This window comes from Cheilinus undulatus, linkage group 24, assembly GCF_018320785.1.
Source record: "Cheilinus undulatus linkage group 24, ASM1832078v1, whole genome shotgun sequence".
In the NCBI taxonomy this organism is placed as follows: domain Eukaryota; kingdom Metazoa; phylum Chordata; class Actinopteri; order Labriformes; family Labridae; genus Cheilinus; species Cheilinus undulatus.
The window spans coordinates 20804150-20820027 of NC_054888.1; the positions used below are offsets into that span (position 1 = coordinate 20804150).

Genomic DNA, 15878 nt, shown 5'->3' on the forward strand with positions numbered 1-15878 from the left:
TTTGTTGGCATTTTTCTCACTGTAAACTAATTATTATGCAAAATTATACCATGGTCTTGGTGAATACTCGATTCTGATTGGCTCTGGAAATTCCATTGGTGTCAATTAACTTCTGATATACGGACACCTTTCGAACTTCTCAAGTAGTCCCGGTCAAAAAAATCTTTTCACTGTTCCAAATTAATGCGCAGCAGCCGTTAGCCGTTACTCCGTTGGGAGTAACTATAGCAACCTGAAACAGTCATGTTTCTGAGCAGGGAGTACAACGCTGCCAGTCTAAGAAGCCTATAGATCGTCATCAACCGTCACTTTACTGACATAAATAAGACGACAGACTCTAGGTTTAAGACCTGTCACATAAGACGGTCTTATCTTTTATATCCGACGTGGTTGACATAAACACGACTATGTGCTCTCAGTTTTAATGAGTGGTTCTGTTCTGTGTTTACTTATGTAAATGAGCAGCGCCAGTAGCCAGTGATGTGCGCTGGATATATGTGACAAAATGCGCATGTGCTGTGTGTCTATTGACGTGTGTCAATAAAGTTTTCAACCTCTCAGAGAGGGAGCGCAAGATCCAGTTAGAGCAGAGCTGATGTCCCACTGTGTGATTATTCCTCCGTTAATAATTCGGTCTAGTACTGGATATGTATGTTAGAAACGCTGAGCAAACCGACTCTGCTAACAGACGTACATCTTCTCTCCATCACCTTAACACAGAGAGGTGAGTGTCGCAAAAAACTCACTTGCCTCCAGTTCTAACTGCTGTAAACTATTGTCAGAAGATTCAAATGACACAAACGAAAGAAAAGAGCCTAAGGAAACACGTCTGATAAACCGGCACGATAATATCTGATAAATATTGACGTGTCTGAAGGACAAAAAGCACCTGCAGGGCGTGGACAGCTCTGTTTCACGTCTGTGACCTCGGAGTGCTGAAGGAGGAATTAATCTATGTATTCAAACAGCTAAAACTGAGATTTTTATCACAATTTTCTTCACATGACTGTTCATATTAACTTACAGTTTATAGTCTGATCACATGACTCTCCGTCTCACTCGTCTTCATGTAATTTCATTGATAAATCCGTTCAAAAAGTGTGCTGAGCGGACTATATTTTTGTTCCATTGTGACTTCGTATCCATGGCCCGCCTATTTACTGGAGTAGTGAATAACGTTTACATTCCCTAAGAACGTTATGGGATTGGAATGGCTATTCCAGTTATTAGTCAAGTCCTCAGGCGTTGCTAGGGAAAAGAAGTTGTTGTTTTTGTAAAACTTTCTATTTTGATCACAAAACGTATAAATCATAAATTAGTAGTTTTATTAATTATTTTTGTTGGCAAGTGACCATGGTATAAGCGGGTTAATGCCCGACGAGGTGTCCAATTATCAGGGATTAATGGACGACGCGGAGGTGTATGGCCTCCGCGTTATCATCTGCTAACTGGCTGATGAGAACATCTGTGCCAAACACGTTTAAAGCTTTGATTTCATTGCAGTGTTTCGGATAAATTGGTAGCATTTCTGCAGCTAAAATAAGCAAATATGTTGAAACAGGACAACCTTGGGGTATTCCTACACTAACCTTAAAGGTGATGGTACCGTTGGGAAGTAGATGTAATGGTCTGGATCCGTTACTGTTACTACTAGCGTAGTTGGCCAGGAGTGCACATCCACACGTGTTTGGGGGTTTCCACAATGCTCGTCGTTTATTACACATTAAACTTCAACCTTACAAAGCCCGGTTGTACGGCTACTGATTTATCATACATAAGCAAAAAAGTAGTCACGAATCCTCGCATTACCTGAGTTGAATGGTGCAAAGGAGGACAGGAGCTCAGCTACAGGTAGGATCCATAATGAGAGCCTCACTCATACTGAAAACAAAAATAAACAACTGCGCCCTCTAGTGGCGATGCACAATGTGTCTTAAAGGAGTAGTTCTCAATCTTGAGGTCACTGAGAGGGTCTCCAGATGCCCTAAACAATTAAGAACATTTTTAAAATGACACTGTTACCTCTGAAAAAAAAATTCTGTCACATTTTAACCCCTTTTCATCAGTTTTCACCACCAATTTTAACACATTTTTGCCATTTAACACCTATTTTGGTCAGTTTCCACCACTGTTTACATTAATATTAATTAGCACATTAATATTTCTTGATTAATATGTCAAATTATAGTTATTTACTTGCATTCCTGAAGAGAAAAATGAGTTTTAGTGGTTGAATGTTATGCTTGATTCATTTCTGACTTCTCAGGGAAAGCCCAGTGAGCCGGCTCAAATTTGGGTTTAAAAAGGTGAATTCAGTTTGAAATTCCTCATTCCTGTTCAAAATGGTAAAACGTGGAGAGCTCACTGGAAATGAAAGAGTCCGCATTAAAGCACTTCATGATGCTGGATGGGGAAAACATAGCAATAAAAATAATAAAGGGAGAATTAATACTCATTTCTTTCTTCAGAATCATCTGATCATTTATGGTTATTACAATGTCAAGAAGAACAAAATGAAGACAGTGAATGTAAATTTTCCTATCTTTATTTGAGGCACACAAAAGCAAAGCTCTCTCCCTTCTTCTTGGTTGGGCTCAAAGAAGATCATCATTTGCCTAAAACAAAGAAATTAAAACTGTTATTGGTGCTGAAATAAAATTACTCAAAAAACAAAACAAAACAAACAAAGAAAAGCAACCCACAATCCCAAACCATCTACCGATGTCAAAATGCATTGCTGAAAATACAAGTTAAAATTACTGCGGACAAAGAGCATGCGAAATGCTCAGACGCACTGCTGATATTTGCCAGTAGTTGTCGTGTTAGAACAAGTAGATGGAGGTTGACAAATACACTGTACATGTGTGACTCTGCAGTCTTACCTTGCAGTGTACTCTCTGTTATCCCGTCAGTCCACCTCCATAGGGGTCATCTTGGATCCAATAAGTAATAGGAGGCAAAAATGGTTAAAGGCAACAAAAAATGGGCGAAAATGGGGAGGAAAAGGGTCAGAAAGTAGGAAAAATGGGTGAGAAGTGACCAAAAAAAATGAGTAACAGGTGGCAAAAAATGGTTTAAAATGTGGTTTTTGGTGACAAAAGGTGAATTAAGTGGGGGAAAATGGGGAGAAAAAAACTGAAAAGGGCAAAAATGGGATAAAATGGGTAAAAATAGGTAAAAAGTTGCAATAAAAGGTGGCAAAAATGGGCAAAAAGCGGGAAAAAAGTGGTATTTAATGACAAAAGGTAACTTATGGATGAAAAGTGGCAAAAAAATGGCGAATAAGGGCAAAAAATTGGAAAAAGTGGCAAAAATGGGCAAAAAGTGGTGTTTAATGGCAAAAGGTAGCTTAAATGGATAAAAAGTGGCAAAAAATTGTGAAAAGGGGCAAAAATGTTCCCTTTGTTAAGGTTTTCTGGAGCAATAATATTTAAAATTAAGATATAAAAGAGCCACATGTGGCTCCAGAGCTACACGTTGAGTATCACTGCTGTATAAGGACAAAATTTACAGTTGATTTATGCTGAAATACACAGGCAAAATATCGTTTGTAAATATCGGCAGAAATTTTGATATCTGCTGAAAGACGTAGGTAAGCAGTTTGTAGTCTGTATTTCTAAGAGCGATTATCTTCTATTGTCTATAACTCTTGGGTCTTTGCTACGATGATGCCATACCTCACTGTGGGTGGAAGAAAACTTGATGTAGCAATTCTTTTATATCCACCCAGAAATGTCTGTAGAAGGCTCCTGTAAGGCCGTCTGAGCTGGGGCTTTATTCAGAGCAAGGCGACTGATCACTCCATCTAATTCTGCAATTGTTATTTTATTGTTTAAAGTTATCTTCCACTCTGGGAATAAACTGGTCTATGTCCTTTAAGATAATCTGACAGTCTTCTTTGACACATTTAGAGCTATATAGCTGGCTGTAAAATGTAAAGATAATGATTTCATCATTAATTTCAGTTTTATCAATTATTAGTGAGCTAATATTGTGTTTACTCTTTATTTTTGAGGTTACAGAAATATGCTGAATTTCTTCCCCCCTCTATCTCTGCTCTAGATCTAATGAAGGCTCTTTCTGCTTTTTGAGTATTAATTTCATCTATTTTCTGTTGTAGATTTGCTATGTTCCTCCTTTCTTCTTCTGTGGGGTCTGTTTTTATTACAGCAGACATTCAGTTGTTGAAAAATGACGTGTTTCTCTCTATCACGATTTTTTTTTTTACATTGTTTACTAAATACAATTGTGAAGTTTCGTATTTTATATTTGAGAAACTCCCATGTGTATTTTTATTTGATCTTGTTATTTCCAGCTCAGCTCCTACAGTTAATGAAGTCATTCATTTACACTGTTTTTGTAAAGCACAGTTAAAACTGTCAGCTATTTGTTGCAGTTGCAGCGTCTGACCACATGTCTTGGGGGGCGCTCTAATTATTTTCTAAGTTTAACTTCTCTGTCTTGCAGTTTCTACTACTGTTTTTTCTGTTTTGTTTAAACTCTGACAGCCGATGTAAGTTTTTCTGTCGGGACATTTTTTATGAAAGCACTGTGTGCTTAAAGAAGTAAAGTAGGTTACTGAGAAATGTTTGAAAACACAAGACTGTGTACAAGCTGATATTAACTAATGAAAGGTGTGTTTTTATGTTCAGAAGTCTGAAGATTCTTCTGGAGCATTCATGCGAACTCCTCCCATTGGTTGTAAGCAGGTAAAGTGGTCAGTGTGTGTGAAATGTGTTTGTATTTCGTTAAGTGTGAAAGTATTTTTTAATGTACTAATGTAAGAATTAACATTTGTCTAATTTTATTTATTTGTTTGTATTGTAGTTCTACGGGGTTTATCAAGTTGCAAAGAAAACGTGATCAATGGGCAGCAGACCTACAGTAAGTCTGAAATACACTGTTTGTTAGTAAGAGTTACACCAAGCTGTTCAGTGCAAATACACCACTGATTTATTTTACTTCACTTCTATTAAAGCATAATTAATGTTTTTTTTTTATCATGTCTGGATGTCAAATGGCTTTTGCCTTGGAATGGATAATTCTTACTACTCTCCACCAGATGGCGTCATTTTGTTGATATTTGGCATGTGGAGAGAAAACATGCTGAACATGCAAAAAATCATAATTCAACACAATTTTTACTTTACATGTAGTATATTTGACATAATTATTTTTTTTCCTGTTTCATCATGACAATTAAAAAAAAAACTGTCATTAAAATCTTTAAATGAATGAATATTTTGATATTAATAATTAGGTCAGTTGTTGGTGGAAAAATCTTGCTCAATTAAAATAGAACAAAAATATTGATTTTTTTTTGTATCTGCTGAATGAAAAGCAGCTTTAGTGTGAGTATGTAACATTGCACCAAAAAACTATACAGCTAAAAAATAATCTAAAAATAATTGTTACTGCTAATCATTGACACATCCCAGCTGTAAAAATTCAACACAAAAATTACTTTGCATGTAGTATATTTGAAATTATTCTTTTTTTTCCCTGTTTTTTTTTTAAATCAAAAATATGGTGGCATCATGACAAAAAAAACTGTAATTAAAATCTTTAAAATTAATGAATATTTGATATCAATAATTAGATTAGTTGTTGGTAAAAAACAACAAAAAAAACAACCTTGCTCAAGGTGTAGATATGTTGGAATAAGTTGCTGTGAACAGGTGAAAACACTGAGATCTATGTGTGACTGAATTTTGTCTTTTAGAAAGTTGTTCCACCACGTCACTGGTCCCTATTAGGATGTTCCCCACCCTCCTAATGCTACAACTAAAAAAAAACACTCATTTTTTTTTTACATTTAATGATGATACATGCTACAATCCCCCCCCAAAATTAGGGCAGAGACAAGAGTTGAGTAGGAAAGTTGTTTAATGCTCAATAAACAGCTGGAACATGGTAGGCATATGTAGCAGAAAGCAGAATATACACACAGAAGTTACAACAGCTTAAAATCATTTCTTATCATCTAAAAGTCTTATTTGGAAACTGAGATGAAGCTGGTGGACATTTTGTTGGGATTGGGGTATGGGCCAAAGAGTTTTTTTGTTCAATTACCACAAATGGGCACTGTGACAAAGGGATGATGATGATGATGATGATGAATGGATAAATTTAAGCTTGACAATCATCCCTGAGGTGCGAGGTTATGACTGACATAAGCGCTGTAGAGCTGCATGTTTGGAATTATTGAGCTGAAAACAAAATAGCCCAACTTTTGGCCCAGTCATGACCCTGCCTGATGGTGAAAACGTATTATTTTTGATAAATGTTCATCTCCATCTTGTCTATAATGAAAAAAGAATTCTGGAGTCATTCAGATAAAATCCCTCAGACAAGTTTAAACATTTTTGAAACCTGATCATCAGTAAAAATGTGAATATTTGACCTCTAGCTGTTTAGAGTACACTTTCTGTACATTTTAGAGGATGCTCCCTGATACATATGTGCGCTGATTTTCACAGTGTTGCTCTTCCATAGTTTATGGGGAGGGAGAAAGATATGTAGGAGAAAACATAGTAATAAAAATAATAAAGGGAGAGGTAATAGTCATTTCTTTCTTCAGAATCATCTGATCATTTATGGTTATCACAGTGTCAAGAAGAACAAAATGAAAACAGTGAATGCAAATTTTCCCATCTTTAGTTAAGGCCGTCAGCAACAGCACTCTCTCCCTTCTTCTTGCTTGGGCTCAGAGAAGATCATCATTGGCCTAAAACAAAGAGATTAAAACTGTCAGTGGTGCTGAAATAAAATAACTCTTAAAAAAACCCAGCACAATCCCAAACCGTCTATCAGTGTCATAATACATGACTGAAAATACAAGTTAATATCACTGCAGACAAAGAGCATGCAAAATGCTCAGAAGCACTGCTGATATTTGCCAGTAGTTGTCGTGTTAGAACAAGTAGATGGAGGTTGACAAATACACTGTACATGTGTGACTCTGCAATCTTACACAGATCATTGCTGCCTTAGCTTATGGTCCAATCTCTCCTGCCTCGTTGGTCCACTCCATAGTGGTGTCCTCATCCAGTGGGTTAGTTGGAGGTTGGGATGTCCCAGGACTGCAGTAACATAAAATATAGCATAGATGGCTAATTAGATAAATGATTTGAATGCAGACATTTCAGTCCATCTTTGATTTTCCTCACTGTAAAGTGAGGTCACATGGTGATATGGTGATCCCTCTTAAAGTGATTTACTCCACAGGTGCATTCACACTCATAGAGCTAACAGCATGTAAAGAGACTACTGAACATGTGTAAGAAATCAGAAACTAGTTAGAAACGTTTAAGAGAAGTAAGGAGCTATCTGAGAGGGTGCTTTCAATGTTTATGAATACAGACCGTGGATTTTAACAGGGAGCTAGCAAAGGTATAAAGGAGTGAGAAGGCAAGGCAAGTTATAGCACATTTTAGCAATCAGACACTTTGACTTTTTAAACAGCCAATAAAACAAGGGATGCACGATATTACATTTTTGCCAATATCAGATATGCCGATATTTACAGATTCATTTTAGTTGATACTGATATTTAAATATGCTTTTTGGAAAAAAAAGTCAGTCCTTTTGAAAACTTTAAGGTTTAAGGATGACCAAGGAAACAAACTTAAAAACACTTTAGAGTTTAAAGAATGAGGATAAAAAGAAAAAGACCTCACCTGACATAGGTCTGTTGGTTCAGACTAAAACTTCACTAATTTGTTAGTATATATCAGCGTTACTCAACCAAAGTGCCACACTGTTGAAAAATACCTTTGCAAGAGACACAATATAAGTGGTGAAAAGTGGCAAAAACAGCTTGAAGTAGCAATAACCACAAGTTAAGGGTGGCAAAAATGGTCAAAAAGCAACATAAATGGATAAAACGGGGCAAAAATGGGGAGGAAAAGGGCCAGAAAGTAGCAAACATGGGTGAGAACTGAAAAAAAGGGGTTACCATAGCAAAAAAATGGCCCAAAGGGGCAAAAATGGGCAAAAAATAGGAAACAATTGGTATTTAATGGCAAAAGGTAACTTAAATGGGTGAAAAGTGGTGAAAATAGGATAAAAGTGGCAAAAATGGTGAAAAAAAGGCCAAAATGTGGTATTAAATGACAGAAGATAAATGGGTGAAAATGGGGAGAAAAAATTGAAAAAGGGCAAAAATGTGATAAAAGTGTTTAAAAAAATGGGCAAAAAGTTGCAAAAATGGTTGCAAAAATTGGCAAAAAAGTAGGAAAAAAGTGGTATTTAATTACAAAATGTACCTTAAATTGGCAAAAATAAGCACAAAAGTAGGAAAAAATGGTATTTGATGGCAAAACGTTGCTTAAATGGGTGACAAGTGGTGGCAAAAATGGTAAAAACAGGGCAAAAATGGAATAAGAGTGGCAAAAAGAAGAGGCAAAAATGGGCAAACTAGGAAAAATTTGGTATTTAATGACAAAAGGTGAATTAAGTGGGTGAAAATGGGGAGGAAAAAAATTGAAAAAGGGAAAAAAATGTGATAAAAGTGGTAAAAAATTTGTGAAAAGTTGCAAAAAAGGTTGCAAAAATGGGCAAAAAAGTCGCATAAAAAAGGTAGTGACGAAAGGTAGCTTAAATGGGCAAAAATGGGATAAAAGTGGCAAAAATTGGCAAAAAAGTAGGACAAAATTGGTATTTTATGGCAAAAGGTAGCTTAAATGGATGAAAAGTGGCAAAAATGGTGAAAAAGGTTTCTTAAGGTTTTCTGGAGGAATAATATTTAAAATCAAGACAAAAGAGCCACAAATTTGAGTATCACTGGTATATAAGGACAAAATGTACAGTCGATTTATGCTGAAATACACAGGCAAAATATTGGCTGTAAGTATCGGAAGAAAGTTTGATATCTGCCGATACCAGACTGATAAAGTCGTGCATCCCTAAATAAAAGAGAAGATAAACAAAGAAGAAAAAAAAAAAATCAGATGAGAGAACAGTAAAGTGAAGATTTAAAGAGTGGAGATAAAGTGGAGGTTAAATAATTTAACTTTCTCAAAGACCCCTTTAAGTTAATTTATTATTAAATTGCTCAGGGTCTTCACCAGTCAAAGCTTTACGGGAGCGTGGCAACTGTTGAAGAAAAGTGATATTAAATTACAGCTTAGGGGAAGATTTATTTTCCAGCAAGACGATGACCTGAAGCATACAAAGAAAGCAACACAGAAATGATTTGAAGAAAAGGAGAATGTTCTGGAGTAGCCGAGTCAAAGCCCAGACCTCAATCCAATAGAAAATCTGTGACTGGACTTGAAAAAGATTGTTCACACCTGATCCCTTTGCAACCTGACAGAGCTTGAGCAGTTTTTCAAAGAAGAATGGAGTAAACTTGCCGTGTCCTTGAAGGGGGTGAATATTTATGCAGGTTGTATGAGATACTGAAATATTTAAAACCAATAAATGTCAGTGATCAGTTTCACCAGATACAATAATAACCTCAATATTTAAACTCCAGGAGTGTGAAGGTGAAAAAACAGAAACAATGGTAACAAAAATTTACAGGTAAAGTGTTATTAATCCACAATAGAGGTGTGCTGTTCTGACTGCTTAAATGGCAGTAAAAGTGCCTTAGTGGTCTGTGTCATTATTTTGAATAACACTGAGACCTCAGTGCTGATATGGACAAAAATGAGCCAGAGGAACTTTAACCCCTTAACGCCTGAAAACACAAATAATCGCCGGATAATTCTAATTTTTTGGAACTGAAATGTTTATTTAACTTTCTGCTGAAATTTGAAAAAAAAAAAAAAAAAAACTAATTTCCATAAAATTTAAAAAATATATTCTTAGTATCTCAATTCATACATTAGGTGTTTTTGGTAACTGATAATCCACTTGAGGGCATTTTTACCATTTATCAGATTGTATTCAAGGGATTTTTGAAAATAAAATAAAATACACCCCATCCAAACCATACCCACCCAGCCCACCCCAAGGACCCCAAGGATGGACCAAAAAAAGTAATAAAGCTGTTCATAGTAAGGACTTAAGAGTTCTTATGGTATCAAACCAAAATGTTACATTATCAGGTTTAGCATGGTGCATTTCTGCTGCCCATTATTCCATGTTTGCAATATCAATAAAAATCCAACAACCATTTCTGCACCAATAATAAATAGGGGGGGGCGTTCCATCTACATGCTATAAGTCTTGTGGCAGTAGTGAGGCCAGCTAAAAGGACACGCTTCTGTTTAATTGAAAGCTCTCAGCTAGAGCTGTCATTAAGCAGAAGAACATCTGGGGAGAAAGGAACGGGTTTGGCCAAAATACGTGATAGAATATCGCAAACTCCCTTCCAGAAATCTGCAACACCTGGGCACTCCCAAACCATATGCAGAAAGGTGCCACAGATTTATCAGGGCATAAACTGCAATTAGGAGATGATAGAGCTGTCATTTTATAGAGAGTGCAAGGAGTATAATATGTGCGATGGATAAAGTTAAAATGAACAACTTGGTGGTTAGGATTTCTGGAAGATAGGATGGTGTTTTGCCAGATTGAATTCCACTTACTAACAGTAGATGGTAGGTCCTTCATCCATGCATTGTAAAGCAATAGGGGATTAGCAGTAGCTTCCTGTAAAGTAGCATAAAAGGTAGAAACTATGCTATTGGGTTTAGTCAGTAATGTATGAACCCCAAAAATATCACATAAAGTATACACCCCCTTCTTGCTCCAAGTGGGGAATGAAATTGGGTGTCCTCCTACTTGTAGAGAATAGTTATGGAATATGGGTGAATGAAGAAACCATTTTGATGTAAAGTATTTGTATGCTGCCAAACAGAGATAAGCTCAGTAATAATGCTGCCAAACTTAGTTCTTGCTTGTTTAAGAGAAATGTTGGAATACATTAAGTCCTGCTGTCTATGTGGATGGACGATGTTTTGCTCAAATGGGCACCAACGAACTAAAATAGAAGGGTCCAACCATTAAAAAAGGGGGTGGAAAAAAAAGGGACCAGTAGTACAGCTGAAAGTTTGGGACACCTAGTCCACCTTCCCTTTTTGCTCTTTGGAGCATTGAGCCTAGCCTTCTTTTTCCCCCATATAAATTTTGAGACTACAGAATGTAACTCTTTCCAGTAACCACTGGGTGGGGTTAGGGGAAGCATTAAGCTGTAAAAATGTACTCGTGGGAGGATATTCATTCTAATTACTGATACACGGGAATGGAAGGAAAAGAGGCAATTGTCTCATTTTCTTCCCCTTCACAAAAGGAAACACAATTTCATGAAAAATTAGTAGTGAATATAATGATATAAAAATGTTAAACCTTAACATTTTCAGGGGAAGCATCCCCCAAAACATTATATGTCCCCACTTGGCAGGTATGCTTTTCATTATGCAAAGAGTACTCCAGCTGATTGTGTTTTTAAAAAAGGTAAAGTATGTGTACCTGTTATGTCCTTTAGCAGAAGCCATCCCATCCTGTCAAAAAAGGAGAATAAACAAACAGTGAAAGCTTCACAAATGGCAAGCAATCACAAATAGCACAGTTTCATTTTGTACTTTAGATAGCTGGAAGAAAACGAACCTGAGGGTTGATTGGAAGGCCAATGTTGTTCTGACCATTATCAATCACCCCCTTGAAAGAAATCTACAAAATGATTATATGATAGAAAAATGACATCAAATATTTATTACATGCACAATACTTCAAAATATTTTGTATTTTGAGAATGGCAAGTAGAAAACTTACCTGAAAGTCAAACCCAAGGTCATGAAGCGGGCCCTGCCAGACATTATTCTGGCCAATACTAACTTGACCGTTGAGAGAAATCTGCAAAATGATGAAATAAAAGAAAAGTAGAATACATCACATTGTACCGTGTACATTTATCAGATTTGCAATGACTCAACACAAAGCTAAAGACGTATCCCAGTCGATGATAACACGTCGTGCACCGATGTGTTATCAAGCCTACAATGTACTAGTTTGAAGCAACATGAACTTCAGCCACTAACAACTCAAACTTTTGCATTTTCACACTCAATACTAAAATATATCTTCCTTTTTGTCTTTAAATTAAGTTAGATACCTGATAAACCATCGTTAGCTTTGAGCTAACAATATGTCGGATGAGTGTGTTTTTTTTTTTTTAAGTCTGCGCATGCACCTTCTCTACGTCATAGATGACGTCTATGGGAAATTTGTGTAACTGTGTTATTTCTACAACTGTGGAAAAACTAAAGATACAGCAATGTGTTAAAGAGGCTAATTTTCTAAAGATTGTTACATGGGGGGCTTTTTGCTTTTAATTTCATAGGACAGATTAAGAGAGAGATGGAGAGATGCCAGGATTGAAACTTGATACTGCAACAAGTATATCAAGTCCCTGTAGATGGTGGTCTAACCCAACTGAACTAAACCTGCCCCGTTGAAGAGGATATTATGCATGCAAATATTTACGCTCTTATTTCTCAGACTTGATAACTCATATTTCACATGATAAAGAATGTCAAACAAAAAGATATGAATATATTGTTTACCACATGACTATGTACTCATTCTTTGATTTCACTGATTTTGAAAAGGCTCAGAAATGTTGACTGAGGTAAAGACTTGATTAATTTTAATGTTGTCACTGTTTGTTATTTTTATTAGTTTTTCTGTCATTTTGCATTTTCATTAATTTCATACATGTGTGGACCTTGGTGAGAAAATAACTAAATAAATAAACTAGAAATGCACTCAGAGAGCGCAGACCTTCACCATCAGCCCTATCTCCCAATAGTACAGAATCCTTTAAAAAATTCCTGGATCCAGACGGTGATCCGGATCAGTCCCGAAATCTAATCAGTTCTTCCTTATGCCATTTCTGACATTTCCTGAACATTTCATCAAAATCTGTCCATAACGTTTAAGTTATGTTGCTAACAAATGAACAAACAAACCCTGCCAATCACATAACCTCCTTGGCGGAGGGAGCAAAATATCATAACTCCGCTCACAAAAGACAAACCTTCCAAAGTACGTAGCAAGGTTATTAAAGTTAACTAAAACTAAAATTCAAAAATCATTTTAATTAACTGAAACTAAATCAAAACTAAGCTTTACCGAAAAAAAGAAAACTAACTAAAACTGTATAGTGCGCTTACAAAACTGACTAAAATAAAACAAAAACGGACACAAAATATCCTTAGTTTTAGTCTTTGATGCAACTATAATGACTGGCACCTACACCAGTCTGGGGAGTGTAAAATTGCCTGAATTGATTAGTCAAGACTTCATACAGTGGTAGTTTTATGTCTGGAGTTGCATTCTAACATCATCTTCAAATAAATAAAATTAAAAGTGAGGAGTAGCCTGCTTCAATATGTTTTTTTAAAAAGGTATCACGTTCCCTCAGCCCTGATATCTATCTGAAAAAACTAAAACTAACACTTAAACGAATAAAACAGACTAAAACGAAGCATTTTTGCAAAATAAAAACTAAACTAAACTAACAAGCCAGTAGTAAAAATGAATTAAACTAAACTGAAATTAAATGAAGAAAGTGAAAACGAAAAAAAATTAAAACTATTAAAAAAACGAAACTATTATAACCTTGGTACGTAGTATGGAGATATGTACATACCTTACAAGTTACGTAGAAATTCTTTGATAAAGATGAATTTTTTTGTTCAAAACAAGTATAAAAAATGTATTTCTTGTGCCATTACACAATGGCACACATTACACAGCAAACATAAGCTCCACAAAAAAAGGAATAATTCCCATTTTCCTTGATTCATGTTGGTTATTTTTTTTAAAGGAAAAAGTTAACTGTGTCTGAGGTCAAGAACAGAGATGAACAACAATTGTCAATGTGTGCCCTATAGCTGATGATGAATCTTTTTATATGGAGCCAGCATACTTTAAGACACAACAAAGATTCATATCAGGCCTGATCTAATCTTCCCTTTGCACGTAATCATGGCTGTTTGTGTCAGCAAACAAACATATGTGCAGTGTCTTGAGCTCTATTGCAACAAAACTCTTGTTACTTTACAGGTAGAAAAAGCATCAAATATGTGTAGAAAAAAAAACCCACTCATGTGTTACTTTGTCAGTAAATGAGTCTAATACTTTACCCTTTCCCTGCCGTTTTTGAGTAGACATTCCTTCCATCCATGCTGGTCTCCTGTGGTCGTGTGTGTTCACTGAGACAATCACTAAAAAATGTCATTACAGTACGTGGTGGGGAGATATTCATCTAACTCCAAAGATCTGCATTCTGCGTCATTTTTTATACAAACAGACTTGAAGCTGGAATTTGGTCAAGCTCAGGAAAAGATCCCGAGAGAAGATAAAAGCACATTTCCCTGTTGGAGGCAACATTGAATTTGTTAGGCAAAGCAATGCAAATACATTTGAATCACAAATTTCAGCAGCAAGCCAGTTCAGACAGAAAGCAACACATTAAAATAATATAAAAAAGTAAAAATTAAGAAGAAATATGTCAGGTAGATATAAAAGAGTAAAAGTTACAGTGTTCTAATTAGGATAGTGATTTCAGATAATTTATGTGATATTAATATTTTAATAAAAGGCATTTGGTGAGTTTTGGCTTTGATTTAAATTAACTTTATGACTTAAAGCAGACCTGCTGTTGTCGGGGACTATCAGTTTTATGCAGGGCTGAACTGTTTATGTGACACATAACTTTCATACCAGTATCACCCCCCACCCTTCCTGTCCACTAAACCTGAAAAACTTTGCACTGGTAAGACTCTGGATGGTCCTTTTCCTCTATTAGGCTGTGGGTCAAGGCTGTGTATCTGCTTTAGTTTTTGGAAAGAATGATCTCAGGAGTAGCCAGACTTCTCAAATCATGAAGATTATTTTACTTAGTGATGCACGATAAGTATTTTTTTTTAACTAATACCGATAATTTCCTACTCCTGATGGCTGATAACTGATAATAACAGATTTTTTTTTTTCAATTGTTGATTTAACAAAAGAAGTTTATTTGATGTGTTTATGCACATCTGGGGGTAAGAAGGGGTTAATATGTAGTGAGCAAAGATATCTATAACTGATTTTAACTAAAATCACTCGTGTTTTTCAAAAAACAGAGAACTATTCTGAATTTATAACTGTTATTATAGTTCCCTTTTTTAGTTAAACATTTGTGTACCAAGTACAGCATACACAAACAACTGACAGACAGTTTCCCCCTATAAAACCAAATGATAACAGGCTGTTATGCTTAACAAATGGAGATATTTGTGGGTCTTTTTTTTTTTTTTTCTTGCTGCTTAAGCCAGAATTAAAGCGAGCTGATTTTTTACATAAAGATTAAAAATATGCACTGACATAAGTCATATCCGAGATAGGTCAAGAATGTAAAGTCCACTGTGGTCTGTGGCTAACTTCTGTTCCTAACGTGGATCAGACTGAATGAAACCACGTCAAACACAGCAGGCAGGTACACGTCTATGAAAGCAGCGATGGATCAGGAGACTCAGACTGATTTAGTTATTATAACATTCTGCCTTTTGGCTCTGGCAAACTTTCTGCAGTTTTTAATGCCTATTTATGATCAGCACTTTGTCCTTGTCTATGTGTTCTTGTAAAGCGTCCTTGGGTTTCTTGAAAGGCGCTATATAAATTCAAGATATTATTATTATTATTATTATTAAGCCGCTGGCATTAGGACCGAGTCAATGGCTAATACCAGGCAAACTATGTGAAGGGAAGGAAGAGTGTAAGGGGTGGTTTAGTGAAGACTGTAGGTTGTGGTGAACAGGTGGTGCTTGAGATGTTTTTTTTTTTTAAATGTCCAGAGATGGAGCGTTATGGATGTCTGCAGGAAGAGTGTTCCAGAGGGTGGGAGCTGCAGCACTGCAGGCTCTGTCTCCATAGGTTTGGAG

At 36.0% G+C, this 15878-nt stretch overlaps 1 protein-coding gene and 1 long non-coding RNA gene across 2 annotated transcripts in view; one reads left to right on the forward strand and one right to left on the reverse strand.

Annotated features, from left to right (window-relative positions):
- Positions 1-4831: 4831 nt before the first annotated feature.
- LOC121506254 (fibroblast growth factor 14-like) overlaps positions 4832-15878 on the forward strand; it is a 164741-nt gene continuing 153694 nt past the window's right edge. The window contains exon 1 of the mRNA XM_041781974.1: positions 4832-4884. The gene's annotated coding sequence lies outside the window, so the exon portion shown is untranslated. The remainder of the gene's footprint in view (positions 4885-15878) is intronic.
- Positions 5932-14159, reverse strand: LOC121506255. The gene is made up of 6 exons (XR_005991629.1): positions 14097-14159; positions 11722-11802; positions 11557-11619; positions 11419-11450; positions 6974-7082; positions 5932-6727 (listed from the first exon to the last, which is right to left on the reverse strand). It is a non-coding gene; the product is annotated as an uncharacterized LOC121506255 (long non-coding RNA).